Here is a 13,857-nt window from a genome sequence, read left to right as displayed (position 1 = left end):
CTTTTGCATAAATGAGACATTGCTACTGGTCAGACTGTCCTGCTTCCAATGGGGAAAAAAAATCAGGAAAAAAATATTTCTTTCTAGAACAAGGACTTGAAAAAGTAGGACTTAAAATGTCATCTAGTCCACTGCTCTACTCCAAAGCAGGACTGCTAGGGTTTAAACAGTATTCTGACATTTTTTGACTCCATATCTAGAATAGCCTATATCTGATTATGAGAAGATACAAGTGAAATCAAACCTCCCCATCCCAGAAGAGGCTTTTACAAAGTTATGGGAAAAAATATGGAGACTGATACTCTAGGAGTTGCACTTTAATTACATGTTCTGATTTCTGGCAGGCTGTTGTAAGCTGAGAGTTGTGCCTTGAAAGTGATGCTTTAAGTTTGAAAATTCCTGAACACAGGAATGCCTAGGTCAGCAGTCCTTGCCATTGGCTTACAACAATTTGCTACACTGTTAGCACATAAGAACAGTAACCAACAATTGTCTAAAAAAACAATACAGAGAATTACCACATTCATTTTCTTCATTTGTAAGAAATTTTGTGCCAACATACTGATATGACTGGCTTGCAGGTGAGCAAGTAGTCCTTTCTCACCAGTGAATAATAAGAATTAATGTATAAACTATCAGCTGATAGAAGTGTCATCTAAGTACCTGAATGTTTTGTGCTCCTCCTGAAGACAAGGTGATTTTAAGCCTGTTTTCATAAGATGCCTTGAATAAACTTATTTCCCTTCTGGAGATATTTATATTTCCTAACTGCAATCTTACCAATTACTTCTATGTAATAAAAGTCTCAGACTGTAAAAAAAATTAAAGCTAAGCACATTTTCAGAGTTGTTCTCCTGTTTAGTCATCACATTTTGGGAACAAAATGTTGGCTCTTGGTTAAAGAGGAAATATCAGAAATACCGTATGCAATGAGGTTCCCAAAATGGTAGCTGGTAGCTGCAGCAAAGTGCTTTCACTGATGCAAAACAAAAAATCTTAATCCACATGGGCAAATTAACTACCATTTTTATTAATTGCAGCTAGTATGCACCATAAAATCATATTTGTTATCTTTTTTCATTTTTGCCATTTATATCTGCCTTACCCTTTTTTCATACCTGCCTTTCACTTTCATTTCCATTATTTTTTTTGATGCTCATTCTTGTTTTAGTTTTCAGAAATTCTTTCTATCATTCCACTTCAGTTTCAGTTCAGTCCAGAACTCACTGCTTACATGTTCTCAAACAACAACCATTGTGTTCTTGAAAAGAGCTGAGGAGCAAAAGCAAGAAAACAAAACAAACAAAACAAAACCCCATAAGCTAATTTGCAACTATTTCAGTTTCACAAAGAGGGCAATTTGAAATGTTTACACTGCAGGAAGAGGGAGATTTTTTAAAGGAAAGTTTAAAATTTTTGTATACTATTTCAAAACAAAATAAGAATTACTAGCTTTACTTCACCCTTGCAAAATAGTTCTCTAGTATTTACAGAGGCCAGTCTGGCCTGGATTACTGTTTGAAAATATTCCTTGTTCATAAAATCAGTATCGCAGCTAATCTGAGTCTACTTACGTGACTCTTGATGAGTCAGATAAGTTACTACTTAAATTATCTACTTAAGTCATTTTGATGCTCATTTCTGCACAAGATTACCATTAAAGTCATAGAAATAATGCTGCTAGATAAGCCAGTGATCCAGTTGTTTCCAGAAGCACTTGTAAAAAAGAAAATCCTTCAAAGGATGTTATAAGAAACCCTAATGTGACAAATTCTAGAACTGTCTGCCCATATGGGAATTTTTTTTTAATTACAAGAAATTCATTATTTTTACATCAAATGCTCATACTTTATTTCAGTTGTCCCAAGTTTCTACTTCCATATTCATATAGCAAAACATAGTATCAGAGACAGATGTGAGAATGTTGAGAATGTAAAATTTAATTTTGCTTGAACTTTTATAAGACATCCACATTTACCTTACTAAGTAAAAATTGTTCAGAAATACAGATCTAGAGATCATTTGAGCAGTATAAAAGAGTGCAACATGTGGGAAAACTGCCATGGGCCAAATCCTGTAGGTTTTCAATTATGAAAATGAAAAATACAGAAAAATACAGGACTGATTTATTTTTAGTAGGAGATGAGGAGGGGAAAAGAATTACCAAATATTGAAGGCTTTTATGTGTGACAAGACACAAAACCCACAGTATTTACTACCTACATCCACTTAATCTCTCTTAGGAGTCTTCTACTCTCTTAAAAATGCATACTGAAAATACTACTCCACATACTACCACAAATATAATTAGCACATACTATCAAATAAATATTTTATCCAACACCAGTAAAGAGTAAGTACAGCATTGTCACCAAATTATAGAAAGTCACCAAGAGATACAATAGAAGATGAGGGCAGAGAGTAGAGCCTACTTCCCATCTCTGTACTGTGCACACAATCAAAAATCAGCTTGGCTAAAATTCTTAGTGGGAAGAATTAACACAACAGATTTATACTAAGGCATACAGCTCACCAAAATGAGGCACAGGAGAAAAAAAACAACCATTTGATCACTTCTGCCTTTTTCTGTCAGAATTCAGCCTCCCATGCTCTGCAATGCAACTTTACAGCACCCACTAAATATCTTGGAAGATCTCCTAAAGGGCAATGGAGACCATTAACTCTGATCATCCATCCCAGGAAAGGCATTTCCATAGATTATCCTATCTCATCCTGTATGTTTTTCTACAGTGGAATAACTCAGACATAATATTATATTTCAAGAGAGTCACTGAATATGTTTCAAGACTTAGAACCTGTGTGAAGGAAAAACACTTTTCCATCTTTTACAAGTTCATTCAGGCTATTCAGTAAACCTCTTTGAAATTGAAGAGCAATGGAAGCCTCAAAATAGGTGAAATGTAAACAAAATGCAAATTAAATACTAGATATCTAAATCAATTAGCATCTTCCTGGCTTTTGGTTTGGGTTTTTTGTTTTTGTGGTTTTGTTGTTATTGTTATTATTGCTGTCTGTTGGATTACAGTCAACTACAAGAAAAGGTGAAGCAATCTTTGAGCAGACCAGCCCTTCCACATAGCAGAAGAGTCATAACTGCCCTTCTATTAGGAATGGTAATGGCTCACATAACTTCCTTGCTGCCAAGATAACCTTATCACTGTAGAAATAGGCATAAAGGGAAGAAAGGAAGAGCAGAAAGGGAACTGGGAAACAGAGAATTCTTTAAAAGCAAGCATTCAGCTGTGTATCTCTCTGCCCTTAATAAAAATTCATTGCCCCTTCAGGACACCCAGGAAGAGTCACCCATTCCCTGGACAATCCTGTATACCTACTGTCAGGTTGGCTCCACACATTGCCTTACATGTTTCTGAGCACATTCTTTTCCCCATGCTCACTCAAACACACCCTCTTCCTCCTCTAGTACTCTTCAGCTTTTACAGCACAAATATATTACTCACAAATCTGAGTTTCAAGTTATGTTAGATGAGGATGTTACCAAGTCTGAATGAGGAAGGTCAGTGTGTTAAGAAGTTTCTTCTTGTGGTTGCAGAAAGAAAATGTGGAGTATGCACTAGTTAGCAGCCAATGAAGTAGAGCCATCCAATGGTTCAGATGAAAAGTCAAACATGAAAGAACATCCAGTTTGAGTTTCTATTATACCATATTGAACAGGTGCTCCAGAGTTCTTATGATGAAATAACATTTTTAAGTAGCTGGATTCATAAAATATTACTCAAAAACAAAATATATGAAAGTATAGTTTCTTTATATCATTTTACATTTAAAATTGGGTTTAGTATTTGAAGTTTATTCACTAAGAATGGCAATGAGGTAATACATTGTACATCCAGTTGAAGCTCATAATGTAGAAAATGCTCAATAGCTATAGACATGAAAGATGTCTTAAAATATCTGCCAAGGCAGAAAAATTATGGTCACATCTGTAGAAGTTTACAATCCTTAACATAAGAACGAATTTTACAGTACCTTTAGAAATTAATCTACTGAAGCAGTTTCTCTGAATGAATCAAAATCATTGTAACAGGAAAAACAGTGAAAGAACCAATCTTACCTTAAAATAAACTACCATCTCTGTATAATGCACACAACACAGTATTTAAAAACTGTTGAGAACGGGTAATGTCAGCATCAATTTTAAATTTTTATAATAAAGTAATTGTACTACATGTTCATTCTTTGTTATTTGCACTTTATTATGTAAGAGCCTGTACATTGAGTTCAACTGGGGACAAATTGAGTGGCAGACATTACTTCATAGTTAAAAGGGACTGCACCAGTGTCATTGAACAAGGAAAGCATGCCACTGGAGTCAACACTAAACAATTCATATCTAATTATTACTCATTTTCCAAGGTTTAGAATGAAATGGTTTTTATCTTTAATTGTTTTATCTTTAATCTTTAATGGTTTTAAATCTTTAATACTAGGGCAACACTACACTTTAAACTCACAACAGTCTTACCCAGCATAATACCAATTCCACAACTGGATCTATTCAGGTCCCTTTCACATACATGAAAGGCCCAAAAGACTTTACAGACCTTTGACAAAGTCCATCTGGCAGCAGCTTCGATATAAATACTACATAAAACTGATACAAAGAGGATAACACTTCCCAAGGTAAAAGAAAAGATAAAAGGAAAAATCTTTGAGATAATCAGAAAAAATCAGAAAAGGAAAGAGAGATAAAATCTAAAAAGCACATGCTCACCATTTATATTACAGAATTTTAATTCATGTGGTCAGTTTTTATTTATTTTAGTGGAGTTTGTTTGGTGCCACTTACAATGCATCTCTAGAAATTATCTGCACTTTTGGTCCTACTATCAGGGGAAAAACATTTGCAAAAACTCCAAGCATTCAATTGCAAAATCTGGTTTCAGCCACATTTCAAGGCAAGTATCTTGAGTCTAATAGATGATTTCAAAAGACATGTCACCACGTTGAATAGCAACAAATTTGCAGTTGCAAATACAACTGATCTTTTAGCATTTCCATAATCAGGATATGACTTGTGAAGTCTATGCCTTCAAACCAATCTAAACTAGATTTGTCCTCAGTCAAATTCTAAATCCTATTTCCAACTTAATTTAAACCACAATATCTTCATTTCCTTTAAAACTCAAATTGACAAGATCTGTAGTAAAGCACTGTCCTTGATGGATCATTCTTACAAGCCTCCTGCTAAAACTAGCAATCCATGAGATCCTTGGTCTTTCTCTAGGATTAATGTTCATTATGCAGGCAGAAGGAAAGAGTGACAAACACCAAACCACATAAATCAGGTCTATAACTTTCATTAGGAAAAAAAAAAAAAAAGAAAAGGTTGTTTGTGACATCTTTTATGCTTCCAGTAATGCATTGCTATTGCCAGAAATTTCTTTCCTATATAAAGATGCCTTATCTAAACTCTTAAAAATAGTAACAGTAAGGTTCAGGAAATAATACAAAAAATCATAAGAAAATTCACCCTTTTCCATCCTGTGAAGAAATGTTAAAACTGGCTACTAAAACTAGAATAAAGGTGTACCCTAAACCCTTATCCCAGAGTTTTCATTTATATACCTGTAATTTATGGAGATACACTGTCTTTTAAGAAATTTTACATTTTTTTTCACCTACCCTTTTTCCGCAGTGAAAATATTAAGTACTCACTCAGAAGAATCATTTTTAATTTAATCAGAAATTTTAATAATTTATTACTACTTTACCCAAGAAAAAGTAATATTAAAATTTATGTTAAATGGAAAATGAAGCTTTATAAAGCCAAATTTTAATTTAAATATGCATAAAACTGCTAAAACGTTGTAAGCCCTCTACACTCCACTTGACTTGTTGAGAATGAGATGAACTCAGCAGCATCCCTGAAAACTCACATGCACAGTCACATAAGTAAGGGAGCATTGAGATAAAGCTGAAAACAATATTTTAGGAAATCTTGATAGAGCTACAACGTCATAATGTAACTCAACTAAGATTACATGAACAGTTCTATGTAATACAGACAGTGAAGTAAACTTACAAAGCTTGCACAAGCATGATGGAAGGATAGAATTTGTTGCATCACTTATTTAATTTAATAGGACAACAAATGAAGTAATACAGCAAAGGTAGAATATTTTTTAAAAAGCAGACTTCAGACAAGGCTATAATCTGAAGAGGCATTGTCTATCAATATGAACAACAGGCAGACCAGATAAATCCTAAAACAATAACAAAACTTTTCCTCCCGAGAAACACTTATTACCAGAATAGAAAACATTTTTTTTTCTATGGAAGAATCCAAAACAGCTGGATTTCATCCCAAACCAAGGAAATAGGGAACTTTATTAAAACAATGGACAGATCAACTCCCACTGTAGCTCAGCTTTACAAGTAGTAACAATAGAACAGGTTTTAATTTACAGCATACTTACACTAAATACCACTGCCATCAATATTTTAACAGTTGTTACCTAGACAATAGTAAAATCTGAGCCTCATTGCACTGAAAGATGTGAAGCTGTTAACAGACAGCTCAATGACAAGTTGAATTACAGAATCAAACACCCCCAGTCTTTGATTTGAAATTGTCCACATTTGTTGTTTATCAGGACAACGTTCAGTAACCATTTACTCAGCTTCTACTGGAAGCAAAAAGTAATTATTATAAAGTAGTAACTAAAACCTGATATGCTAACTTTGGAGAAACTCCAGGAGGAAAAGTTGATTTTATTCTGTGCATAAGTGCATTTTTTTTTCTTCTATCTTCCTAAAATTTGGGAAATTGAAATTACTATTAAGAAAAATTCTATAATTGGTGAATGCATCTCAAGACTACTGACACACAAGTAGTGGACCACTTTCATACTACTTGTATGAGAGGAAAAATATTTACAAAAAAGAAAAAGTTTCAATAGATAGTTATCAAAATATGCAATTTAAATAATTTAAATTTAAATAAATATAAACATTTAAATAATTCATGTGGATTGTGCAATAAAGGAAAGCACTCAGTGCACTTGTCAGAGTAGCAACTAGAAATTCCCTACTTGGCTTTTCCTAATTTGGAGCTTACTGGGTCTTAGTGCTCCAACCATCTGACCATTCTGATGATCTTTCTTGAGCACAGATTCCATCTCACAGGTACTGGAAAGTTTTCTGGATACAATCTGTCAAGATAAATACAATTCTTCAGTAAAACTGACGTTGAAGCTGGCTAGCTCTAATAACATATTCATGTTTGAATCCATCCCCCATACCAATACCATTTTATTGTGGCCATAAACAGAAAACATGTTCCACCTGCTCAGCAGTTGAGCAACAGAACCCAAAGCATATGGAAATCACTAGGCTAAAATCAAGAGCCACCAGAGTGATTTCCTACTGCTACCAACATGTACATTTATATGCAAATCTTCCATTTGCCCACAGACTGTCCTTGCACGATTTTCTGTGCACAAAAACAAACCAGGCACACATCTGTGCCTTTGACCTCAGCAGAGCCCTCAGGCACAGCTTAAATGCTACCTTCTGCTGGCCTCTTAACACCAGGAGGTTCAACTCTTAAATTGCAAACAGCTCTGCTGCATATATTTAGCAACAGTAGCCAAACCACAGTCTGAAACAAAAGCACTGAAATATAAGTGATAATACCAGGCCCCGCTGCAATTTGGTTCCAAAGCCAGTAACACATTCAGTCATCAAAAATTCCCGTAGAAACAGAGCAATGAGCAGCTTGCACCTCTGGATGTTTTCAAGAAGCCCATAATCAATCTTAACAGTCTTGTAATGGGTCATAAAGATGATAATGACTAACTATGATTAAAATTTGTGGGTTACCTATTATAAATCTTCTCCACCCATACTGTTGTACGTATCTATCAGCATTTTGGAGTATTTTTTAACCTAAAAGATTCTATGATTTGATTATCTACTCTTTTTTAAAGGGAGCTTCCAACAAGAAACGTTAAGCCTAACTAAATGTATAAGGGTCAAGAACCCCTAGAATAAAGTCTAAACACTTTTGGAATTAAATCTTCAGATGAAAGCATGGAGAGGAACACTGAGGGTTTTTTACTGCCCTCTCTGCCACCACACCTTTGCAGTAATCACTTTTTCCATTTACCTTTGAAATTCTACCAGATATAAGAGCAAAATTTAATAAGTGTTTACTGCTCATGTGGAATTACCTTTAGTAATTATCTCAAGTATTTCTTCAAATCACAGGTACACAAAATAACTTCCACTGCTATTTAGCACATTTCCTCATAAAACCTTGGTCAAGCCCCCAATGTTTCTGCCACAAATTACATTTTTCTACAGTCAAAAAAGATGTGCATTGTCATTCAAACTCTTCTGCAAGATTTATGTAAAGTCATATCAGAAACAGACAGGGTCAAATAGTCTGTAACCTGGCTACACAAACATAACAAAATAAACATAATAAACAAATAACCTGTTCTATGAGACTTGAGTGCCAAGTCTAGCCAAGAAGTCTTTTGTTAGATTAGGAAAGAAGATTGCGTAAATGACATTCTATTCTTCCATTTTTGATGCACTGATAATAATACAGCAACCCTTTTATTATTAACCTGGCTTCTAGTGAGTAGGTTCTGCCAGAAAGAGCTGCATGGTTTTGATGTAAGGCCACTATAAACTCTTTCCCTCAGCCCATGGCTGGAAAACACACTGCACAGATTTAGCCAAACAGAACATGTGTCCATCTCTTGGCAACTCAGTTCATGGTCCCATTTCCTCTGTACATTATACCAGGACACTGGAGCAGCTGGTATTTATTACAGGCTTGCTGCTGCCCCGGGAGTGATAACATCTTAACCACAGGTAGACCTCCAAAACCATCTGGGTATTTTCATAGTTTTGAATAAGTGAAGGCCTATCTTTCCAATAAGCCAAACTCCTCATAACCTAGACAAATTTTACCCTTTTTTTATCCAGGAAACTGAATGAGGCTCAACAAAGAACCCCATACTATCACAATCTTCATGGAGCCACACTTCTGATTTTCTTTGCACTTAAATCAGGATTTCGTTGCAATCACTTAGAAGGCATAACTTTATCACTGAACAAGCCTGTAAGTAAGTCATATAGTCTCTCCAAACTACACCCACTTGCACTATAAGTAGTCTACTACCAGAATTAAATCAAAACTTGAATTTAAAAAGTGTTATGGCAATGAGTTCATAACTAAGGAGGAGAAAATAATAAGGACCCTATTGTGAAATGCACTTTTCATGGGAGGAACATTTATGACTTTAAAACTAAACAACAGGAGATACAATTAACAAAGATTTATGGCCTTAGGAGCTTAACCTCAAATCTAAAATTACATAATCTTACAGAAAATTTGAAATACCTAACAGTGATCTTAATTTCTACTAACTTATTTCATGGAATTTGGACAAATCCTTTATATTTTATATTGTCTCTATGAGGAAATAAAATAATTTTGTATTAGTTCAAAAAAATTTTCAGGTACTTTGAATGAAGTTGAGTATTGTCAAAACAACTTTATCACAGAAGCCCAATAATATATGCTAAACAGTTACGTAAAGTAGTACTTTTTCTATTTTACTAAAAGTTCAATTTTAAGCAAATCTAAATCAATCAGAATTCACTGGGCACAAAAAAAAAAGCACAAAAAATAGGCAGTTCTCTAAATATATAAAAAAGAAACATGCTCAGATGTCTACGTTCAAATGAACATAATTGCATTTGATTGATTCCCCCTTTCATTAAATGGTGACTATTATTCATCCCCATTCATAAGCATTTGATATTAATCCCTATCTTTACTGGCAGGGTCACTTTTACCAGACATCAAAGCAGTGCAAACTATACTTTTTGATAAAAGTCAAGATTATAAAGCTAGACTGGCAGACAGTAACAGTGTAATTGCATACAGTTCATACCTGTTGTTCAACAACAATAAACCAAAGGAAAAAAAAATTGCTGGCATCTGTAGCAGTGGTCCAGATTCACCTGAAAATTAGGGAGCCCCGTGGATGGAGAATGCAACTCCTGTTATAATGAGCATGTATGTGTACTCTCTTCAAAGTGCAGCTGACAACAGCCAGGTGACAATCTGGCTCTAAGGGAAAAGATAATGTGGGACTTACTTCATAAAAGCTTCTTTATGCAGCAGCATGATTTAGAAATATGTAAGTGCTCCATTTTTCAAAGTTCTTCCTGTTCAGTGTTTACCAGAAGAGAGTGCATGTATGAATTGGCAAGCCTTTTGCATATTTTTTGGCGCTTAAAATTATTTTAAGACTAATGCTGGCATTTTCATAACTGCTAAATCATTAAAAAGATAATATTTTAAGTCTGCAGGGAAGCTAGCTTGGCACAGTTCTCACTTGCTTGCTTACCTAAAGTAATTTTTTTCCTGCCAAATATATAAAATCTCAGAAGAATCACTACTCCCTCCTATTGTATCTGGGTGGAGTAAATCGACTTAAATAAGAACTAACCCAATGAATCCTTACATTTTCCATAAACCAGATGTTCTTATATTCAAACATGTTCAAGACTTTTTTTCTAGTTTGGGGAAAGCTGCTCACCAGTCTGGCAGTCAGTTAACCTTTCCAGCCTCAGCACTGCAGTTACTGCAGCTTCTGCTGAAATGATGACAAGGCTGCAGCTCCAGGCAGCCTTTCACCTGGCCTCAGAGCAGCTGGATGAGGACCTACCATTCCAAATGCCCAGGCTATGCAGCACTAGAGGGATGCATTCTTAAGATACTGTTTGCTCCTGAACTTTGGGGGTTTTGTGCTGGTTTAGCTGTTGAATAACAAAAAAAAAAAAAAACGTTATAAATGTGGCAGAGCAAATGATCAGCTAGAATAATAACTAAAGACACTGGTTTCCCTGACATGAAGTCATTAATTGGATGTGCTATTTGAAGAGGTGCAAAAGATCTGAGGTATCTGTTCCTCTCCAGAGCAAATATTAAGCAGAGCACTAAAAGTACCTCCAAAGCAAATATTTCTTTTTTATTAACCATAATAAACTAAGAGTGGCAAAGAAAGTCACATAAAACTTGCCAGAACATAGTTATTGAACATTGCAGTTTCTAATCTCAGCAATAAATGTAGGTCAAGGGAACTGGAAAATCTAATTACTCTGTAAATTTTTAAACCTGTTTCTTTCTTCTCAAGGAAAAGAAAATTGTTCCTTTGCACTTAAGCAGACTTCACTTCAAAGTGTAACTACAGCTAGGAGATAAATAATTTTTACCTGAATGTAGAGGTTTTTGAACCTCCTTCTTTGCACCTTGGGTTGTATACTCAGGTCTGGTTCACACTTGTCCTCAAGGTATCACCACTTACTTCACAATTACTAGAGCTAAACCACAAAATCCAGATACACTCATCAGAAAAAAAGCAGACAAAAAAAAAAAAAACCCATCTCTGATTAAAATACATCTTTGGTACCACATTGCAGCAGTTCCTTTCAGCAATATATCTATCCCATTTGATACCCACTATTCATACACTGCCTTAAGAAAATACAAAGCAATGCATTGTTACAAATCTATTATGAATATAAGTATCTAGTAACATTGTAAATATCAATTATTCACTGATTATATGACTTTTTCACACAGTTGATGCTGATTTCAGTGTATACAAGGACCATATTACTTAGATTTACAAGAAAAAATAAACAATTGAAAAAAATACAAAAACTTTGACGATTCAAGCCTCCTGATGACTAAAAACCAAGGACTGTTTAAGGATCATATTTCCAAACAAAAAAAAAATAGTCATTTCAGGCACTTAAGATGAATTCACAGCACAATGAATTTCAGCTTCTCTCTCTCAAAACAAAAACAAAATAAAACAAACAAACAAAAAGATTAGGAGCTGTAACTACAGCCAGCCACTGACTGGTCCATCTCACAGAGCTCTGACTTCCAGCCCTTACCTCTGCAATACGTGACAAGGAAACCATGAGTTTCACAAGAGATAGATTTGTGTGTTGTGTTCTGATTTGGCAGCCAAATGTTTTGTTTGGTTTTGGGGGGTGGGAGGGGTGAGCTGTACAGAAGTGGAAAACCTGGCCTAAGGTCATCTGATCTTTGGACAGTGCTCTCATTAAGTATAAAGCCTATTTCTGGGCCTCCTCCAAATCCATGAGAGGTGAAGTCTCCCAGACAAACAAAACAAAAAACAACAACAAAAAGTTAATTCGGAAAGACCCATGTGGAAGACTAAAAATGGGTTTGTATTGAAAGGTAAACCCTGAAACACTAGCTCAAGGAACCACCAAACAAAAATGAGTTCTACCCTGGTCTGTTTTAAAAAGCAAAAGAATGACAAGGGTTTTTTTTGCTTTATGCATTTGATGAATGACATCTACCTGGTTTATAGAGATGTAAGATGCGTCTTTTAAACTACATGAGAATTCAGCAGACTACACCACACTCCCTGCCCTGTATCATGGACAAATTTATGAATACAAGCATCAAAAGCATTCCTCAGTATTCTCAAAGCCTTCCAATATTAACTTGGTAACCTTTGAACTAAAAATTTCAGGTATTAATTAGGTATTGGTCCTTCCCTCATTATTAAAAAAAAAAATAAAAAGAACTTATAAAGAATTTATCCTGACTGGAGATCCATTAAATTGTTAAAATCATATGCAGCCTGAGGCCTGACTGGTAACAAGCAGCAATAAATGAGACCTGGATCTGCACTGAATGAGCAGAAAAGGAAGAAATCTTATCTGCCAGTCCATTTGCTAAGCAGCAAAAGTGGCAAATTGGCAGAGGTCTTCTTAAACCTATATGTTTATAAAAGTAACTAATGTGGAAAAGCAAATTAAATATGGAGTATCTTAATCTCTTGGTGTTTGACTTTACAGCTTATTATAACTTTGGCAAAATAATATAACTCATTACAATTGTGCTTTCTTTCCTTCAGCTTTCATGGTTCTGAAGCGTGACATTGCACTGATTCATTGCACTTATTTCATATTCTGAAGAAGAGAAGGTCCAAATTTCACTAAGGACCAGAGTGACCAGTGATGACAATCCAATCTCCCTTCAATACATGCCATAAACAGCATATTAAAAGTCTGACTTGTTACAGATCAAAAAAACTGTTAAAAAAATAATACTAGGATGAAAAAAAAAGGGTGTTCTGGAACATCAAGAAATAAGCAGAATAGTAGTTTAAAGCACATTGGTCCACCCTAGAAGCACAAGAGAGCCTGCTGAACAGCAAAAAGGTTCAGATGAAGGAAAAAGTTTATGAACACTTGAGATGGGAAATTTTTACAATCACACCACTAAAGTAAGGACACACAACCTTCTGTCTGCCAACACGGCTGAGTAATCTTTCATGCGCAACCACTGAAAGCATTGATGACTTCTTGCAGTTGACAGCAATCCGGGACATTGAAAGGAGCAGCATTTTCTTGTTTTGATTTTGGATGGGTTTTGTGAGTTGTTTGGGGTATTTTTATGACCACAGTCTGATGATAATAAAAGTATGGAGCTAGTAGACTTCGTCCTAGCCTACTGGCACCATTGGGGAGGGCTTTTGTCCATCCTGAGCTCGCAAGTAATATAATACAAACGAAACCAAACCAGCCTGAGCTGCCCGCACCCCAGCCTGCATAGAGCATGTTTTCCAAAAACAAGTTATTTCCAAAAGGGGTTTAACTTACAGCGCCAAAGTTACACTCTTGTTACGGCACCCGAGCCATGTGCATACCCCATGTACGCTCAGGGAACGCCGCCCCGCCTCGCACACCTACGGCGGGCTCGATGCCACGGCAGCTGCCGGCACAGACCGCAGCCTTCCCGCG

The 13,857-nt window shown here is 35.5% G+C and overlaps 1 long non-coding RNA gene across 1 annotated transcript in view; it reads right to left on the bottom strand.

Moving 5' to 3' along the window:
* Positions 1-13,834, bottom strand: part of LOC136556628 (uncharacterized) — a 119,830-nt gene extending 105,996 nt beyond the window's left edge. Inside the window, exon 1 of the long non-coding RNA XR_010783688.1 lies at positions 13,717-13,834. This is a non-coding gene — a long non-coding RNA (uncharacterized lncRNA). The remainder of the gene's footprint in view (positions 1-13,716) is intronic.
* Positions 13,835-13,857: the final 23 nt, after the last annotated feature.

The sequence above is a fragment of the Molothrus aeneus genome, chromosome 5 (genome assembly GCF_037042795.1).
Source record: "Molothrus aeneus isolate 106 chromosome 5, BPBGC_Maene_1.0, whole genome shotgun sequence".
NCBI classification, from domain to species: domain Eukaryota; kingdom Metazoa; phylum Chordata; class Aves; order Passeriformes; family Icteridae; genus Molothrus; species Molothrus aeneus.
Note: the sequence above shows the minus strand (reverse complement) of the source record. Positions and strands in the feature narration are given on the sequence as shown.